Raw genomic sequence first — 16806 nt, forward strand, 5'->3', positions numbered from 1 at the left:
GCCTCCTCCTGGTGTGGCTGGAACCCCAGAGGGACGTCAGACAGGTCTTCATGGTGCCACCACGACTCACAAGTAGCCCAAAGGAGCAGTGTACCCCATCTTGTTCCCCAGGCTCGGAGTGGGGCGGGGGCAGAGGCGGATGGAGGGAGCACAGCCTCAGGGAGCACCCCGCCCCAGGGCCTGTGTTTGCTGGGCCCGCAGCAATTTAGCAGCAGATCAGAACTACAAAGCAGGCAGCTGGGTCAGCTCCCCCCGTTTGCAGATGAGGCAGTAAAGGTGCAAAGAGAGGGTGTCACCTGGCCTCCCATCTCCCCAGAGATGTTTGTGGCTGACGGCGGGCGCTGTGCGTGTGACTGCGGGGGGACCTGTCTCGGTGCCTGCCAGCGAAGAGGCCCGGCCGCCCGTGCCTGTCCAGGTGGGACCTGAGGGGGTGAATTTTCACAGAACAGACCTTATTCTCTAATGAAAATACTTCAAAACTAATCCCAAGACTTTGCCCCTTTCCGTTAGGTCGGTCTGCCTGAAACCCAACACCCGACAGGAAGTTTCCCTTTCCTCGGCCTAAACCCTTGATCCGGGCCCCTGCCCCCACAGCACCCCTTGGGCCCCAGGGGCGGCAGGCTGTCTCCCAGCAAGCCCCGAACCCCAGCTGCAGAATTTCTGAGTGTGCTCGGGTGGCGTCTACCTGGCATGAGCAGGGCTGGTCCTGGACGGCCAACACTCTGCTTCCAGAAATGGGTTGAGTTGGGGTCACTTTGTAGGCAATTGTGGAGATTGGGAGGGGGCCACAGTTCAAGCCCCTGCGCCCCAGCCACACTTTGGTGCCACGGCTGCTGGGAGACGAGCTGTGACCTCTAGAGCCCCTGACTCAAAGCTCCATCGCCTTCCCCCAGCAGGCACGGACCAGCGCACCCAGCGCATCCAAGACGAGAACTGAGGCGGGAAGAAGTCCTGGGACTTGGCCCTGGGGGGGTGCGGGGGATCACAGAGCTTGAGGGCTGGGGGGGCGGTGCTGCAGTAACCACAGTGGCCTGCAGGTGGCAGCAGATGGGGAGCGTGCAAGGTCCCCTCAGGGTGGTGGTTCAGTGGGACTTCCTAAGCTTGGGAGCTTCATCCTCAGAAGGGCCTGGGAAATGTCTTGGTTGGAAGAACGATTTGCTTTCCCCCTTTAGCTGTGTGGCAGTGGGTGGTCCCTGTCCCCCTCTGAGCTTCCTTTTCTATTCATACTTCTATTCTGTACTGTGTCCGAGTACCAGTGCGTGAGTGGAATCACAGGTCCCATGATCACTAAAGGCCCTGCTTTGGGACAGCCGTTTACTTGGCTTGAGGGGAAGTTTGACATCCCTAGTTCGGTAACCCCAGAGTCCTGGAGCCCTGGCCAGGCGCCCCCACCTCCCCTAAGCTGCCATCAGGAGCTCAGGACGTGAAGCAGTCCGTCCAGGATGAAGAGGCCATTTTGTCCCAGAGTCTGGGAGCCCTTTGGCCTCCAGAATTCCATTTTGGAGGCTCCAGGAGTTGCTCTGGGCTGGGCGGGGCCTACAGTCTCACCAAACCCCACACCCGCCCCACAGCCTGTGTGTGGCTGGCCTGGCCATAGGCTGAGAGCGGCAGTGCAGGCCTTGGGGCTCCCAGAGGTGGCCTCCTGGGCACGGGGCTGTGCTGAGCACCTCCTGAGAGGGGATGTGGCCCCCAGACAAAGCACTGCCCCTCGGAGCAGTCCTGCAACTGCAGGGCTTCCGGCCATAGGGACGGCCCTGGCTTGTATTCTGAGAGGGACGTCCCGGCAGGATTTTATGGCCCGACACAGTGACACGTGCCCAAGGGGAATATTGTGAGGGTCTTAGAAGACTCCTGGGGGGCCAGCAGGGGGTATTCCGGGGAGGATCAGGGTTAGACGCAGACCCCATAAACACAGGCACCCAGGTTCCCCCCTCCCCCGCCGGCATGGCCCAGGGGCAGCTCTCAGCCACACCAGGTACCCGCTTGGCCACGTGAGCAGGGGATGGCACGTCAGTGGGTCGGTTCGTTTTGGGGTCGTAAATGAAATGAGCTGTCAAACAAATGGGGGTGGGGGCAGCCAGAGTGAAAGAATGAACTGTTCCTTGCGGAAACCCGGAGTGCCCCCATTCCTCCCCACGAGGGCCGGGGAGCTGGAAGGGGGAGGGGCCGCACCCCCCAACATCCGCATCCACACCTGTGTGGTCCAGCGGCTAGAGGAGCCTGGAGGGCCGGATTCCAGGCTTCCTATTTTTAGTTTTGCAGCTAAACTCGTGCTGTTTTATATATTTATATTGACCCGTGGAGAAAGCCTGCCCTGAGCCCGGCCAGGAGGAAGGCTTCAGGGGAATGGGGAGTAGAACAGCCCCAGAGCCAGTTTTCTGGAGCCACTTTGTGCCCACGCCGACTGCTGGAAACAGTTGTGGCCTCGTTGGTGTCCTAATGGGTGGCAGCTGTCTGGGCCACACCATCCCACCTTGCTCTTTCGGCCTGATGTCTGCAAGGCCTTGGCCAGGGTTGTTCACTCATTCGCCAAACATAGACCCAAGCCCCACCGTACCAGCAGCTGCCAGACAGCAAGAAGAAATGGCAAATAAGTCACAGCCACGCTCTTGAGGAGCACAGAGGGCTGACAGGCAGGAAAACAGGTGTGCTGACCCATGGGATACGTGGTGTGGATGAGACAAGATGGAAAGATCAGGAAATTCTCCTGGCAGAGATGCGGCAGCTGGGCCACATCTAAGCATCTAAGCAGAGGGCACCACCTGTGCACGGGCCTGAAGGACGGGAGCTGGGCAGTGGGGAAAGCGGAGTAACAGCAACAGGATGTGGAGACAGGGGGGCCCAGGTCACAGGGGCCGGCGGCCAGTCGGAGGGGATTTGGTTCTGCAGACACTGGGGAGCCAAGCTGAGGTGTGGCGGCACATTCAGATAGGTGTGTGTTGGAGGGGACAGCACCGTGGTGGCGTGGAATGTGGGCTGCAAGCAGGTGCAGAGACCTGTTCACAAGCTACTGCAATAGTCCAGGCAGAGGAGGGCAGAGCCTGTGCAAAATGGCAGGAGGAGGAGCAAAGCGTTCCTAAGGCACTTTTAACACTGAAGTCACAGGAAGGACCCCAGGACCTAAACCTCAGCTCTGTTTTTCTCGGTTTCTCAGGGTTATAGCCTCTGAAGGAGCCACCGGAGACAAGGTTGCAATAAGAGTTTGCAATAAGAGTTTTTGTTATTGACAGCTGTGCAAAAACAACAGCCCTGCCCTCTCCCTGACCTCCCACCCCACAGGTTGTCCTGCCTCATGACAACCACCTGACCACCACACCCAAGGCCACAGGCAGCCTCTCAGACTAAAGCATTCGGGGCTCAGAGTCTGGTCCAGCCACCCCACTCTCCTCTGTGGCCTGAAGATGTAATAGTTCTAAGACCTTGAGTTTGAGGTTCCCAAGTTCTATGTATTACAAACTGTAAAATCACATTTTAAAATTACACTAAATAACAGGGTGCTGGGTAGCTCAGCCAGTTAAGCATCTGACTCTTGGTTTTGGCTCAGGTCATGATCTCAGGGTCGTGAGATCGAGCCCTGAGTCGGGCTCTGGGCTGGGTGTGGAGCCTGCTTAAGAGTCTCTCTCAAAAATAAATAAATGAAAAAACTGCTCTAAATAATACATAGTCACGGGAGAGAAGGGAGATAATACAGATCACCAAAAAGGGCACAAGAAAAATCACCCACAATCCCACCCCTCCAAAGATAAGCATTGTTAATATTTTCAGTGTTTTTTTTCCCCCATCCAGAACTCTATTTTCTATAAATATGTACTTTTCCAGGAATAAACATTTTTCTAGCCAGGTATACATTGTATAACAGTATATCAATTAATGCATTTTAAAGATAGAAACAAAAGCAATCTAGAATGAAATCACTGAAAGGATGGGGTTATAACTGTTTTCCATATTCTTCTTTATATTTTTTGGTGTTTTCCAAAGTTCTCCAAAATGAGCACATTTGTCAGGGGGATCATATATTATTAAATTTCTAGACCCTAAATATGCAGGCAGAGGAGTTCAAGATTGGGTTTGGACCGAAGCTTTTGACATTAGCTGAGGCATCACCTCTTCCAGGGAGCCTTCCTTGATAACCCCGTGCTAGGTTTGGTGCCTTCTCTGTGCATTTATCTTTGAAATAATAACAACAACAGCTAATACTGCTTGCCAAATATTTTGCCATTTTTAAAACTCAACTCATTAAGGTGTATACCATCACTATCCCCATTTTACAGATGAGGAAACTGAGGACCAAGAACAGAATTCCCCCCCAATTCTAGTGAGGGCAGAGCAATACCTGAGGAGGTTGTTTGCTCCCCATCAGCTGAAGGTATTGGAAACTCAAAGTAAGAACTGACTTCAGGGAAAAGGCGCTATTTCCTGCACACCTGGGTTTGTGCCCCATGGCTTGTATTTGCATAAAGACTGATCATCAAAGGGAAAAAGAAAGGAAAAAGAAATCATTTTCTAATTTTTGGTCTCTTCTTTTAAAAAGTAGAAGCAGATGGGGCACCTGGGTGGCTCAGTCGGTTAAGCATCTGCCTTCAGCTCAGGTCATGATCCCAGGGTCCTGGGACCGAGTCCCACATTGGGCTCCCTGTTCAACAGGGTGTCTGCTTCTCCCCCTGCTTGTGCTCTCTCTCTCTCAAATAAATAAAAAATAAAATAAAAAGCAGAAGCAGAAAGGACTCAAGGTTTTATGGCCTTTTCTCTGCTTCTGAGAGTGATGTGTCTGCCTTTCTGGGTTGTGATTCTGAGAGTCACAAAGCAGGAAATCGAAAGACGGAAATCCGTGTCTCTGCACCCTCTGGTGACCCCCCAGTCCATCCTTCCCCATTCCGAGAGGACGCCCCGTGAACGAGGCCTCCCTGGAGGCGGGCCACGGGGCTCACTCCCCCAGGACCCGCACACAGGGGGGCTGTCTGCCGAGGTGGCCTCGCACAAGTTCTATTTCTTTTTCATGAAAACAAGTCAGTCCTAAATCACCAACGCCTGAAATTAGAAAAATACGAGGCCCATATCATCATAAAACGATTTTAACACGGCGGGGCCCTCCTGGTGGCAGGAGGGGTGGCCAAGAGCTCCATGGCGGCCCCTTCCAGTTGCAGCCCCTGGAAATGCTCAGAGGGACGCGAAATTTGGTTTTCATTAGCAGCGAATGTGAGGAGTTCTGTCGCTCTGAATGGACCTTTGATTCTGGCTGGCGGTGGAATCTTTCCAGGGCCCAGTGAGTTTTGTTTTGTTTTGTGTTTTTTTCACAGAAAATGGGCCAGGCCCTCCTCGCTTATATCTCCCTGGACTACACGGGGATTGGGCAACACCCCAACCTCTTGACTTCTAAAGTCAACAGCTGGGGCAGGCAAGAGAGGCACGGAGACCATTTGGCTTTATTGACTCTGAGGTTTTATTAAAAATGTTATGTTTCCTTGAGGTCTGCGCCAGACCCAACAAGAATCCCGGCCAGTGAGGGGCTGGCCCGGGCCGAGGGGATTTTCAGCACCTGGAAGACAGCCTGCCTTGACCTGGTTTCTCCCACCCCCGTGACCCCCAGAAATGGCCTTCGCTTTAGAATCTCCGCAGAAAACCCAAATTCTTCCCTTCTGTCCACTTTAAGTGACAGAACATCGGCCTGCTCTTTTACTCATTCGCTGGGTGTTGGTTCAGCACCTCCGGGCGTGCTGGGTGCCCGAGAACCAGCTGTGGAGGCACCGGGGTCCCAGGCCCTCGGACCGGAGGGATGCCGCGAGCGAATCTGTCACCTGGTTTCAGAGAGTAATAGGGGCTGTAAAAAATAAAGTAGGAGAGTGAGCTGGAGGAAGACTGGGAGCCGGGAGGGTCCCTCTGAGGAGGGGACAGCACGGGACCGCCCGATCTCAGCTGCTGGGCCTGCTGCCGTTTCTCCAGCGGGCACACCCACAAAGCCATTGGCCCTGACAAGGCAGGGGCCGCAGAACAGCTTCCTGGCCCTGCCCAGGGGCTCTGTTAAGGCCCTGTTCCCCATCAGATCATGGCCAGTGACCGTCTTAGCTCCGGTTCCCAGAGGCAGATCCAGAGGTAGGGATCTGTGGGTCGTGGGCTTTCAGGAGTGGAATGAGGGAAGGGGGACAGAGCAAGGGGAGAGAGCTAATTGGTGAGGTCTTTGGGCTGGAGACTGGCCTCACTCTGGTCTCCCAGGGGCCTCTGGAGCATGAACGGCACCACTGAGGTGCCCCTTCCCCACCGAGAGCCAGCCTCTTGGACTCCAGTGTCGGTCAGCCAGACTGTGGCTTGCCGATCCCCAGGAGAGACGGAACCTCCCTGGTAAGATCCCTACTATTGGGCAGAGAGCAGGTCTCCAGAGAAAGGGGCAGATGTGCACTGTTAGCAGCCAATACTCACGCAATGTCCACATGATGGACCTGGGTGATGTCCGTGGAATGTCAAGATTATCGAGGACATTGTAGTGGAAGCTTCTGGAAAGTTACCCACATCCCCTTCATAGGCCAATGCCCCCCTTCCCCTGCTGCTGTGAATCTGGGGAGCAGGAAGGGGCAAGACCATGTGTGCCAGAGGGTAGAAGATAAACCTCATGAAGATTCAGGGGTCCATCATGTTGATGAAGATATCAAGGACCCAAGGGGCTGAGGCACACGGAGCTGTCACCTCTGAGACAAAACACATGTTGTACCTTTCCTCTTCTACCATGCAGGAGACAAAAAAAAAAGCCCCCCTCCCCAAGATATGTCCATGTCCTAATCCCTGAAACCTGTAGATATTACCTTATTTGGAAAAAATGGGTCTTTAAGGATCTCAAGATGAGGATATCATCTTGGGTTATCTGAGCAGGTCCTAAATCCAATGACAAATGTCCTTATAAGAGATACACAGAGACGAGGAGGAAGCAATGTGCCAACAGAGGCAGAGATTGGAGTAATGAAGCCACAGGCCAATGAATATCTGGAGCCACCAGGGGCTAGAGAAGGCAAAGAATGGATTCTCCCCTGGAGCCTTCAGAGGAAACATGGCCCTGCCAACACCTTGATTTCAGGCTTCTGACCTCTAGAACTTGGAGGGAATCTATTGTTTAAAGGCACCCTCTTTGGCCTCTTTGAATTTGGAAGCAGCATATACCACACTTGGGAATAATACTCTGACCTATTTATTAAGTGATTAGAATGCTAGTGGGTGCTTTTAATTGTGTTAAAATACACATAACATAAAATTTACCATCTTAACCACTTTAAGTCTACATTAGCCATCTTAAGTGGCATTAAAATATATTCACATTGTCGTGTGACCATCGCCACCATTCATCTCCAGAACTCTACATCTTGTCAAAATGAAACTCTATCCCCATTAAACAATAACTCCCCAACTCCTGGCAATCACCATTCTACTTTCTGTCTCTATGATCTTGACTATTCTAAGTGCCTCATATAAGTGAAATTACAAAGTGCGTGTACTTTTGTGACTGGTTGATTTCACTTAGAATAACGTCCTCAGGTTCATCCACATTGACATATGACAGGATTTCCTTCTTTTTTAAGGCTGGATATTATTCTGTTGTATGGATACACATTATGCTCATTCATTCATCCGTTGATGGACACTTGGGTTGCTTCCATGTTCTAGCGACTGTGAATAATGCTGCTATGAATATGAGTGTACAAATACCTCCTCAAACACTGCCTTTCATTCTTCGGGGTACATACCCAGAAGTGAAATGGCTGGATTATATGGTAGTCCTGTTTTTAATGTTTTGAGGAGCCGCCATACTGTTCTCCACAGCAGCCTCCCCACTTTCCATCCCCGCCAACAGTTCAATTTCTCTACAGCCTCACTGACATTTGTCAGAGAAAGCTTTCAGCTTTGAGATGAAGAGAGAGACGACTCTGCCAAGGTCCAAGCTATGATGCCTTGCTCTTCAAGCCACACAACCAAGAAGATTCCACAGGGCAAGAGAAGGATATTGGGTGAAGTCATTGGCAAGCCTGGTAGAAGGGGGTGCTAGTGCAGACCCTTAGGGCTGTCGGCAGCAGAGAACGACTCTCCTTTTGAAAAACAGTGTTTGGCCTGCTACTGGATCCTAAGAAAGACTGAGCACCTGGGACAGGAAGCAGCTCTACTACCTGAGCTTCCAAACTGAGCTAGGGATTATCAGATCCACCAGGTCATAAGGGTAGGAGAGCATAGCAGCAACCCCGTATAGACTAGAAATCGTATACCACTTGGAATCAGGACTGGGCAGATCCGGAGGATCCAGGTAAGTGAAGAGGTGCATCAGACCCCCCTCCCCATGTCATCTGCTTCTGTCGTCCCTATCTCTATCCCTAGACACACGCCTCATGGTCACAGTTCTCTACGGTCACCTGTCAGAGGAGCAAAGGACTCAGGTTTGGTTCATGGGCTGGCACACAGACTATGAGCAGTACATCTGTTCACCGCCTTCATATGGAGGAAGAAGTGCTACCTGTCAGCGCTAACTCCCGGGCTCAGGTGCAGGCTCCTAGAAGCAGAACCACACAGGAGGCTCTCAGAAATGGTCAGCTGTAGCCTTTTCCCAGTTATGCCCTTGGCATGGCCTGGTGCTACGGATTGCATGGTCTCCCCTCCAAAACTCATGTCCTTCCTGGAACCTCAGAATGAGAACTTATCTGGAAATAGGATCACTACAGATGTAATTAGTTAAGATTAAGTCATACTGGAGTCGGGTGGGCTTTTAATCCAATGGTGTCCTTATAAGAGGAGAAGACATGGAGACAGAAACATAGGGAGAAGACCAGAGACTGGAGTGATGTTCTACAAGTCAAGGAACACCAAGGATTGCCAGCCACTACCAGAAGCCAAGAGAGAGGCATGGAAGAGACTTTCCCTCAGAGCCTCCAGAAAGAAACAACTCCGAGGGCACTTCAGTCTTGGACTTCCAGTCTTCAGTCTGTGAGAGAATACGTTTCTGGTATTTTATGCCACCCAGTGTGTGGCACTTTGTTAGGATAGTTCTAGGAAATGAATACACCTGGAACCGTGTGGGTGATGGAAAGATGGGCAACACATGGAGCCACTCGGCTTGGGCAGGGAGGCCAAAAGGCCCGCACTGTCATCTTTTGGCCAGAGAGACTTGGAAAGGTTCTTATGTTCCAAAAGCAAAATGAGAAAAGGAAAAACCACACATTTCCACCAACTTTCAGGAGGTGAGGACTGCCACCCCACCCAATGGGAACTTGGGTCCAGGATGTGGACAGAAGTGTCATTAGTCCAGGCAAGGAAACATATCCAAATGCTCTTGAGGTTGTTTTTGGAACTGCATTTGGCCAGATGGGAGAGGTGCTGGGCCAAGGTCCAGTTAGGGGAAGAGGAGGGAGCAGCCGGGTACTGGGTGAGCAAGTGAGGGAGATCACTCCTCTTTACTCCCAGAGACCCCTTGTTCATAGATGTAGGTCTAGGAAAAGCAGAGAAGGGGAAACCTGGCTGGGGTCTTGCCAAGTTGCCCCTCTGGGTAGGAGACCAGTGGCCATATCACCTCATCCTGGCATCTTTTAGTGAACAAAGCATGTCCTCAGGGCAGAGGAAATCCTTAAGGAGCAAGAATCCACTAGAAACATCTCACTCAAGTACCACCTTCCCACTTTTTGCTATATCAGCTACACTAGTATTTTACTTGACAATTTTCTTTAAAACATTGTCTCTTTCTAGTCTCTTCAACAAGTGCTGGGACAATTGGACATCCACATGAAAAAATGAGTTTCGACCCCTACCTCACACCATATACAAAAATCAACTCAAAATGGATCAAAGACCTAAATGTAAACACTGAAGCAATAAAACTCTCAGAAGAAAACAAAGGGGTTGAGGCACCTGGGTGGCTCAGTCGGTTGAGAATCCCACTCTTGATTTCAGCTCAGGCCATGATCTCAGGGTCATGGGATTGAACCCTGTGTTAGGCTCCATGTTCAGCACAGAATCTGATTGTCCCTCTCCCTCTGCTCCTCCCCCCACTCACGTTCTCTCTTTTTCTCTCTCTCAAATAAATAAATAAATAAATAATTTAAAAATAAATAAATAAATAAAAATCTTGAAAAAAGAAAACAGAAAACATAGGGGTTAAATCTTCATGACCTTGAATTCTTAGATATGACACGAAAGCACAAACAACAAAAGAAAAAATAGATAAATTGGACTTCATCAAAATAAAAAAAAAATTGTGCGGCAAAAGACACTATTGACAGAGTCCAAAGACAACCTACAGAATGGGAGAAAATAGTTGCAAATCATATATCTGATATACAAGATTAATATCCAGAATATATAGAGAACTCCTAAACTCAACAAAAAAAAAAGATAAAAATTCAATTCAAAAATAAACAAAGGACTTAAATAGACATCTCTCCAAAGATGATATGCAAATGGCCAGCAAGTACATGAAGATGCTCAACATCACTAATTATGAGGGAAATGCAAATCAAAAGTGCAATGAGATACCACTTCACATCCACTAGAACGGCTACAATTGAAGGGGAAAAAATAAGGAAATAGCAAATGTTGATAAGGATGTGAAGGAATTAGAACTTTCATACACTGCTGGTGGGAATTTAAAATGGTTCAGCCCCTTTGGAAAACAGTCTGCCAGCTCCTCAGAAAGTTATACACAGAGTTACCACATGACCCAGCAATTCTAATGCTAGATATATACCCAAAAGAATGGAAAATAGGTGTTCCAACAAGTACCTGTACACAAATATTCCCAGGAGCACTCTTCACAATAGCCACAAAGCGGAAACAACCCAAGCCCATCAGTGAGTGAATGGGTAAACAAATGTGGTCTATCCATACAACGGAATATTACTCAGCCACACAAAGGAATGAAGGACTGACACATGCTATAACATGGATAAACCTTGCAAACATGATGCTCAGTGAAACAAAAGACCACAAGTTATAGGATTCCATTTATGTGAAATGTCCAGAATAGGCAAACCCATAGAGATGGAGAGTAGATGAGAGGTTGCTAGGGGCTGGGAGAGGGGGTGATGCACAGTGACTGCTGAAAGGTACAACGTTGCTTTGGAGGCAATGATCATATGAGTGGTAATGATCGCATAACCTCATGACTATACTAAGAACCACTGAATGGTACACCTTATAAAAGGGTTAACTGTATGGTGTAGGAATGATAGCTTTTTTTAAAAAATTGTCTTCCAGTCTGGACATGTTGGGGACCAAGCCGCACGACCAAGGCTTTTGCTCTTTATGGTAACAGCACCTACCTCACAGGACTGGTGGGCAGACTCGTGAGCTCATGCCGTGATTTGCAAATGTTAGCTTTCAGCAGAACCTTCTGGAGCACTTGTCAAAGACAAACTACTAGCCACATCCCCAGGGTTTCAGATTCAGCAGGAGCCCAAGAATTTGCATTTCTGGCAAGTTCCAGAGGGATGCTGACACTGCTGGTCTGTGGCCCACACTTTGAGAAGCACTGAAGGGATTCATGCAAAGTGCTCTGTGTCCGGCCCCAGAGTAAGGACTCAAATAGCACGTGAGTCCTGACTTCTCTGAAGGGGTCACATGAGTCACGTTCTCAAGCCCGCAGAGCTCCTGCAAAGCCATTTTGCGTGGTCATCTCAAGTGCCCCTGTGGATTTGACAGAGAAGTGACTTTCTCCAGGGCAGTGAGACGGGCCTTCAGGATGAAGTCTCTCCATCCCTGCTCTGTCATCTGCTCACTCATCCAAATGTATCCCGGGCACTTGCCCCATGTCAGGGGCATGCTGGGCTCTGAGGGAGCCCAGGGGTGATTAAAAGCCAGTCGCAGAAGGTCACGGCTGGGTGGAGAAGACCACGCTGATCCTGAAACAGTCATCATAGCGGTGTGTCCGAGGTGCCACCCCATAAGGGTACACTTTGAGCAATCCCCAGAGACGTCCAGAAGCAGGCTGGTGGCAACGCCGAGATTTCCTGCAGGGTTCGGGTTCTCTTTCCAGCTCAGGGCTGACCCCAGAGAAGCGGGCAGACCCCGCTCGCCCAAGGGTGGGGTGCCCCGTGAGATCACTGGCCTCCAGGGAACGCAGGCACATCTTTATAGGCTCAATCGCCAAGACGAGCTGCTTCTCAAAGGAAACCGGAAAGGAAGACATTCAGAAGGGTAATAGTGCTCAGTATTTCAGCGGTTCTAAGAGGCGCCATTTTTCACATTTTACTATCTCTGAAAACTGGGGTGTGTCTTACCAGAGCTGTTGGCCAGGGGCCCTCTGGATGGCGTTCTCAAGCCAAGCATCTCTCTAGTATGGGTTTCTGTGGCTTGGGAAAAAAAAATCCTGGAGACACTACAGGAATATTCTTCTTTGCCTCTAGGAACCAGACGGCTGTGGGTACAGGGCAGGGGAGGTGGGCAAGCAGACGTGTTTAGCAGCATTCTTCCTGTGGGAGTGAAAAGTGGGGAGCACTGCACAATGCAGAGCCCGTGGAGGGGCCATCAGTCCACCTACGGCTTCTTGGAAGAAAAGCTGCTTCAGAATGGTTAGCTTGTGGCAGAGGGATTAGGGAGAGCATAAAGTTAGCCTTCTAGGGGGTGCTGGAAATCTCTCTCCTAAACCCAGTGGTAATTCAGTACTGTGCTGGTAAACTGGTCCCTGAGGGAGAAAAAAAGCCCAGAACTGTAGCATTTGCCAGTTTCCATGGTGTAAATATTCCCACGACGGCTGATTTTGAACAATAAACAGTTTAAAAGCTGGCTTGCAAAATTCCTAAATATTTAACAATCAGCCCACCAATGATCACAGATGTATATTTACATGGATAAAAACTCATCAGATATACTTATGATTTGTGCACTTTATTATATGTAAGCTTTTGCTGAATAAAATGCATTTAAAAACGGAAAGAGAGAGAGAGAGATCACCAACACTTGCTGACACAGAGGACAATATTGTTTACAAAAGCACAGGTAGGGGCACCTGGGTGGCTCAGTCGGTTAAGCATCTGCCTTCAGCTCAGGTCATGATCCCAGGGTCCTGGGATCGAGTCCCACATCGGGCTCCCTGCTCGGCGGGAAGCCTGCTTCTCCCTCTCCCACTCCCCCTGCTTGTGTTCCCTCTCCCACTGTGTCTCTCTCCGTCAAATAAATAAATAAAATCTTTTTTAAAAAAAAAGCACAGGCATTGGTCACTCTGACTCAGAGTCAGATTTTGAATGTGACGAAGTACATTTTCGTGTAAATTTCGTATCATTTTATTTTCATATAAATGTTCCTTTTATGTATGTACAAGAGTGATATATGTATGTTATGCACCTAAATCTAGAGGAGCTTTTTTATTAAGTGTGAAATAAAAAAAGTCTAAGTGATAAGAAAGTATTCTCTTAGCCTAATTGACAGCATTTTTATTTCCTATGGCATATAAAATAGTGGTGTGTCTGTATGCAGTGATGTCATAGATTTGTTGAGATATAACAAGGCATTTTTGCTCAGTTTTACAGCTGTTCTCAAGAGTTGGCTAGAACACTGGACCAGGAATTAAGAGATGGGTCTGGATTTGCTGCTCTGTGACCTTGGGCAAGTCAGCTATCCTCTCGGAGCTTCAAGTTCCCTACTTCTAGAATAGGAATAATAACACTACCCACCTCCCACGGCTGCATCACGTGGTTTAGCACGGTGCTTCAGGGACGCGTGCTAAGAGTTCAGCCAAGGGCTGCAAACTGTTGCTGCTGTCATTTCTTAGACTCTCTGAACCCTCATCTGTCAAATAAGCCCCGTCCTAGGTTTGCTGGGAAGATCCAACGAGCTAATGTGTATAAACAGGCTCTGCAAACTGGAACGTGCTGTGCTCACAAAAAGGACTGTTAAGAACAGTCTAAAGATTGTGAGCAGTACACATGGGAAACACATCAGGGCCACGAAACCATGATGGGTCACGTCGCCCAAGGAAAAGAGCCAAAAAGGGAACCGCGAAAACAGCGCCTCAAGACTCAAACCCCACTTCCACACATGGAAACATCTGTCAATCTGTGGTTAGAGCCGCCGGCCCAGCCTGGCCGCTTGGTCATTTCAGAATGGAGAAGTGGCCATGGGAACGGCATCCTCGTCTGCGAGGGGCTGACGTAGGGGCTGAGACAGAGGGTGGGGGGCGAGGTGCCAGAAGCTGAACTGAAAACGTCTCAGTGAGGCAGTCGCACCCCCTGCCCAGCTGTGCTGTGACAAGACCACGTGGCCCACGGCTAAGGAACGTGGCCTTCCCAGCCAGAAGAAGCTGGGTTCAAATCCCAGCTCTGCGCAGATCCTCCAGCTGAAAACTGTGGACTAATCATAGCTACTTTCAGGATCATTGGGAGGATTAAGTTAGATCACGTCCACAAAGCTCTGGTAGGCTTGGCACACTGGAGTGTCTCTGTAATGTGATGCCGCCCAAGGCCATCAGTCTCTGTGCCCCCGGTGAATCAGGGGGGCCAAACGTGGAAATCCACGTTTACCGTGACGTGGTTAGTGCTGAACAGAGAACAAAGTCTGAGGTGCTATAGAAGGGCACAGGGTGTGCCAGAAGTTTCCTGGAAGAGCTCCATCTCATCAGATGGGTAATTAGCCAAGCAGTGGAGGGTGGGAAGGGCTTTCCTGGCAGATACGAGAGCGTGAGCAAAGCCAGGAGGCTTGAGGCAGCCAACTGTCCTACTACACAAAGGGCTGATGCTCTGAAGACGGATCCCTTGGTTTGGGGGGGGAGTCACAGGGAAATTTCTTCCTTATTCTGAGCCAACGTTCATACTGGCAACGAAGTGGACTGTTGCTGCTCCTTCCAGAGCTTGAGAGTGAGCTCCCCAACACCCGAAGCATTTAAGGACAAGTCATCACAGGGCCAGTCCCAGGCCTCTCGCCTCCAACACCTTCCTTCCTGTGTGGCAGGGGGCCGGTGTCTGTGGGCTGCATGTCCCAGACTCCCTTGCCAGTGGGTTGTCAGCGCGGTTCCGGTCAGGCAAGGCAGGGTCTGGGGAGACGGAAGAGGGGGATAGAGACAGAAGCTGGCATCTTCCTCCTCAAGCGAGATGGCCGGCAGCAGCTGCATCCCGCCGTGGTCCAGCTCCCACCCAGCAGCCTCCACCTGGCACCAGGCAGCCCGGGCTTCCAGGCTCTGCCGACCCCACCACCCCAGGGCAGAGCACCCAACTGCAATCAAGGGCATCCCCTTGATTGCTCCCTCCATCCCCACAGCACCAGCTCCCTCCATCCCCAGGGCACCAGCTAATCTCTGGGCTGACTCATCATCCCCTCTTCGGCTCTCAGCTCTCCCCTGACCTGTGGAACGAACTCCCTGTATAAGTCTCTCTGTCTGAAATGGCTAGCGTGTTTCTGTCTCTTGGTTGGACCCTAAATGACAGAAGACCCTCCTGCGGTCATGTGACAGGACTTCAAGTCATCGACGGGAGGCTGATCCGGAAGGGCCTTTGGAAGGTCCTTTGAGACTCTCGCCCAGCCATCCACGGCCCCCATCTCGTCCCAGCGCCACTTCTCTCTGAGGGGGCCACAGGCAGGCCAGCCCCACACAGACAGGTCCTCGAACAGAAACCGAACCCCCAGCCCCAACCCCAACCACCGGAGAAGTCCAAGAGCCCTTCCATGGTTACCCAGAGCGGAGAGAGTCAGTTCCAGATCACAAGGAAGAATTGCACAGAGAGCTGGAGAAGGGTCCTCTCGCCCCACTTTTAGAGACTGGGTCCTGCTTGCAGGCGGGCAAGGCCTCCTCTACCCCCTGGGCCGGCATCCCCATGTGAGGGTGAGGAAACGGGCCCAGAGAGGGAAAGTGACTTTTTTGGAATTCCCAGCGGGGGAGCAGCAGAGCTGGGGCCGGAACCCAGGTGTCCCGGCTCCTGGCCCGGCGCTCTTTTCCCTCCTGCGTTATCGGGTTCACCGACGGGACTGTGCACCCGCTTGATTGCAGTTGGGTCCAGCCAGTGGGCTCTGGTCCAGCCAGCCCATTTCGGGATGTTTCCTACACGGACCTAAGGGCATCTGGGCAGTGGGAGGCCTGCAGCCTTGTCTAAAAGTGAAAAGCTAAGGGTGACCTAAGTGTCATCAGCAGGAGGTTAGTCACAAGCGTGGCCTGCCCACCCCTTGTGGCCCTGGGCAGCCACGAGACCGTACACGGGATGATCTCGGCCCGTGGCATTTCCACAGGGGAGCCCACGTTAAGGTGTGCGTAGAGAACTCTGAGCAGGGGTCAGTGTTGGGGTGGGACAGGGGTCTGCACTGGAAATAACGTGCTTTTCACTTGAAACCCCTCATGCTGCTTGCGTGCCGGCCTCGGGCACACCATTGTTCTAAGAATAGTTAATAAAGTTGTCTTTAATATGTCACTTAAAACATAAGGAAAGAAATGGGTCGGGGCTCTATGTGCTAACATGGAAACATCACCCCGATAAATGAGCTATCTGTGTAGTGTGCCCTCTGGGAGGAAAAAAAATACTTATTTACATATAGAAGGAAAAAAATGCCCGGAAGGAACAACACCAAACTGTCGACACAGGTTAAGATTTGGGGAGGGGGAGAGGAGAAAAGGACACTGCTTTTTACTTTATCCACTTCTGAACTGTTTTACATTTTTTTGATGAACTTGTTTTATTTTATAATTAAAAGCAAAGAGGAAAAAACCACATTTTCAGTTACAAATGCCTATGGTTGGCTGGGGTCTCCTGTGGTCTTCCTGGCACATGGCAGACTCAGCCTGACCCTCCTCTGACTAAGGGAGGAAGGGAGGCAGGCTAGGAGCCCCACCTTTATGTTGCAGAAAGCTGGGCCTTTTAGGATGCCAGA

The sequence above is a fragment of the Phoca vitulina genome, unplaced genomic scaffold, assembly GCF_004348235.1.
Source record: "Phoca vitulina isolate PV1807 unplaced genomic scaffold, GSC_HSeal_1.0 scaffold2, whole genome shotgun sequence".
NCBI classification, from domain to species: domain Eukaryota; kingdom Metazoa; phylum Chordata; class Mammalia; order Carnivora; family Phocidae; genus Phoca; species Phoca vitulina.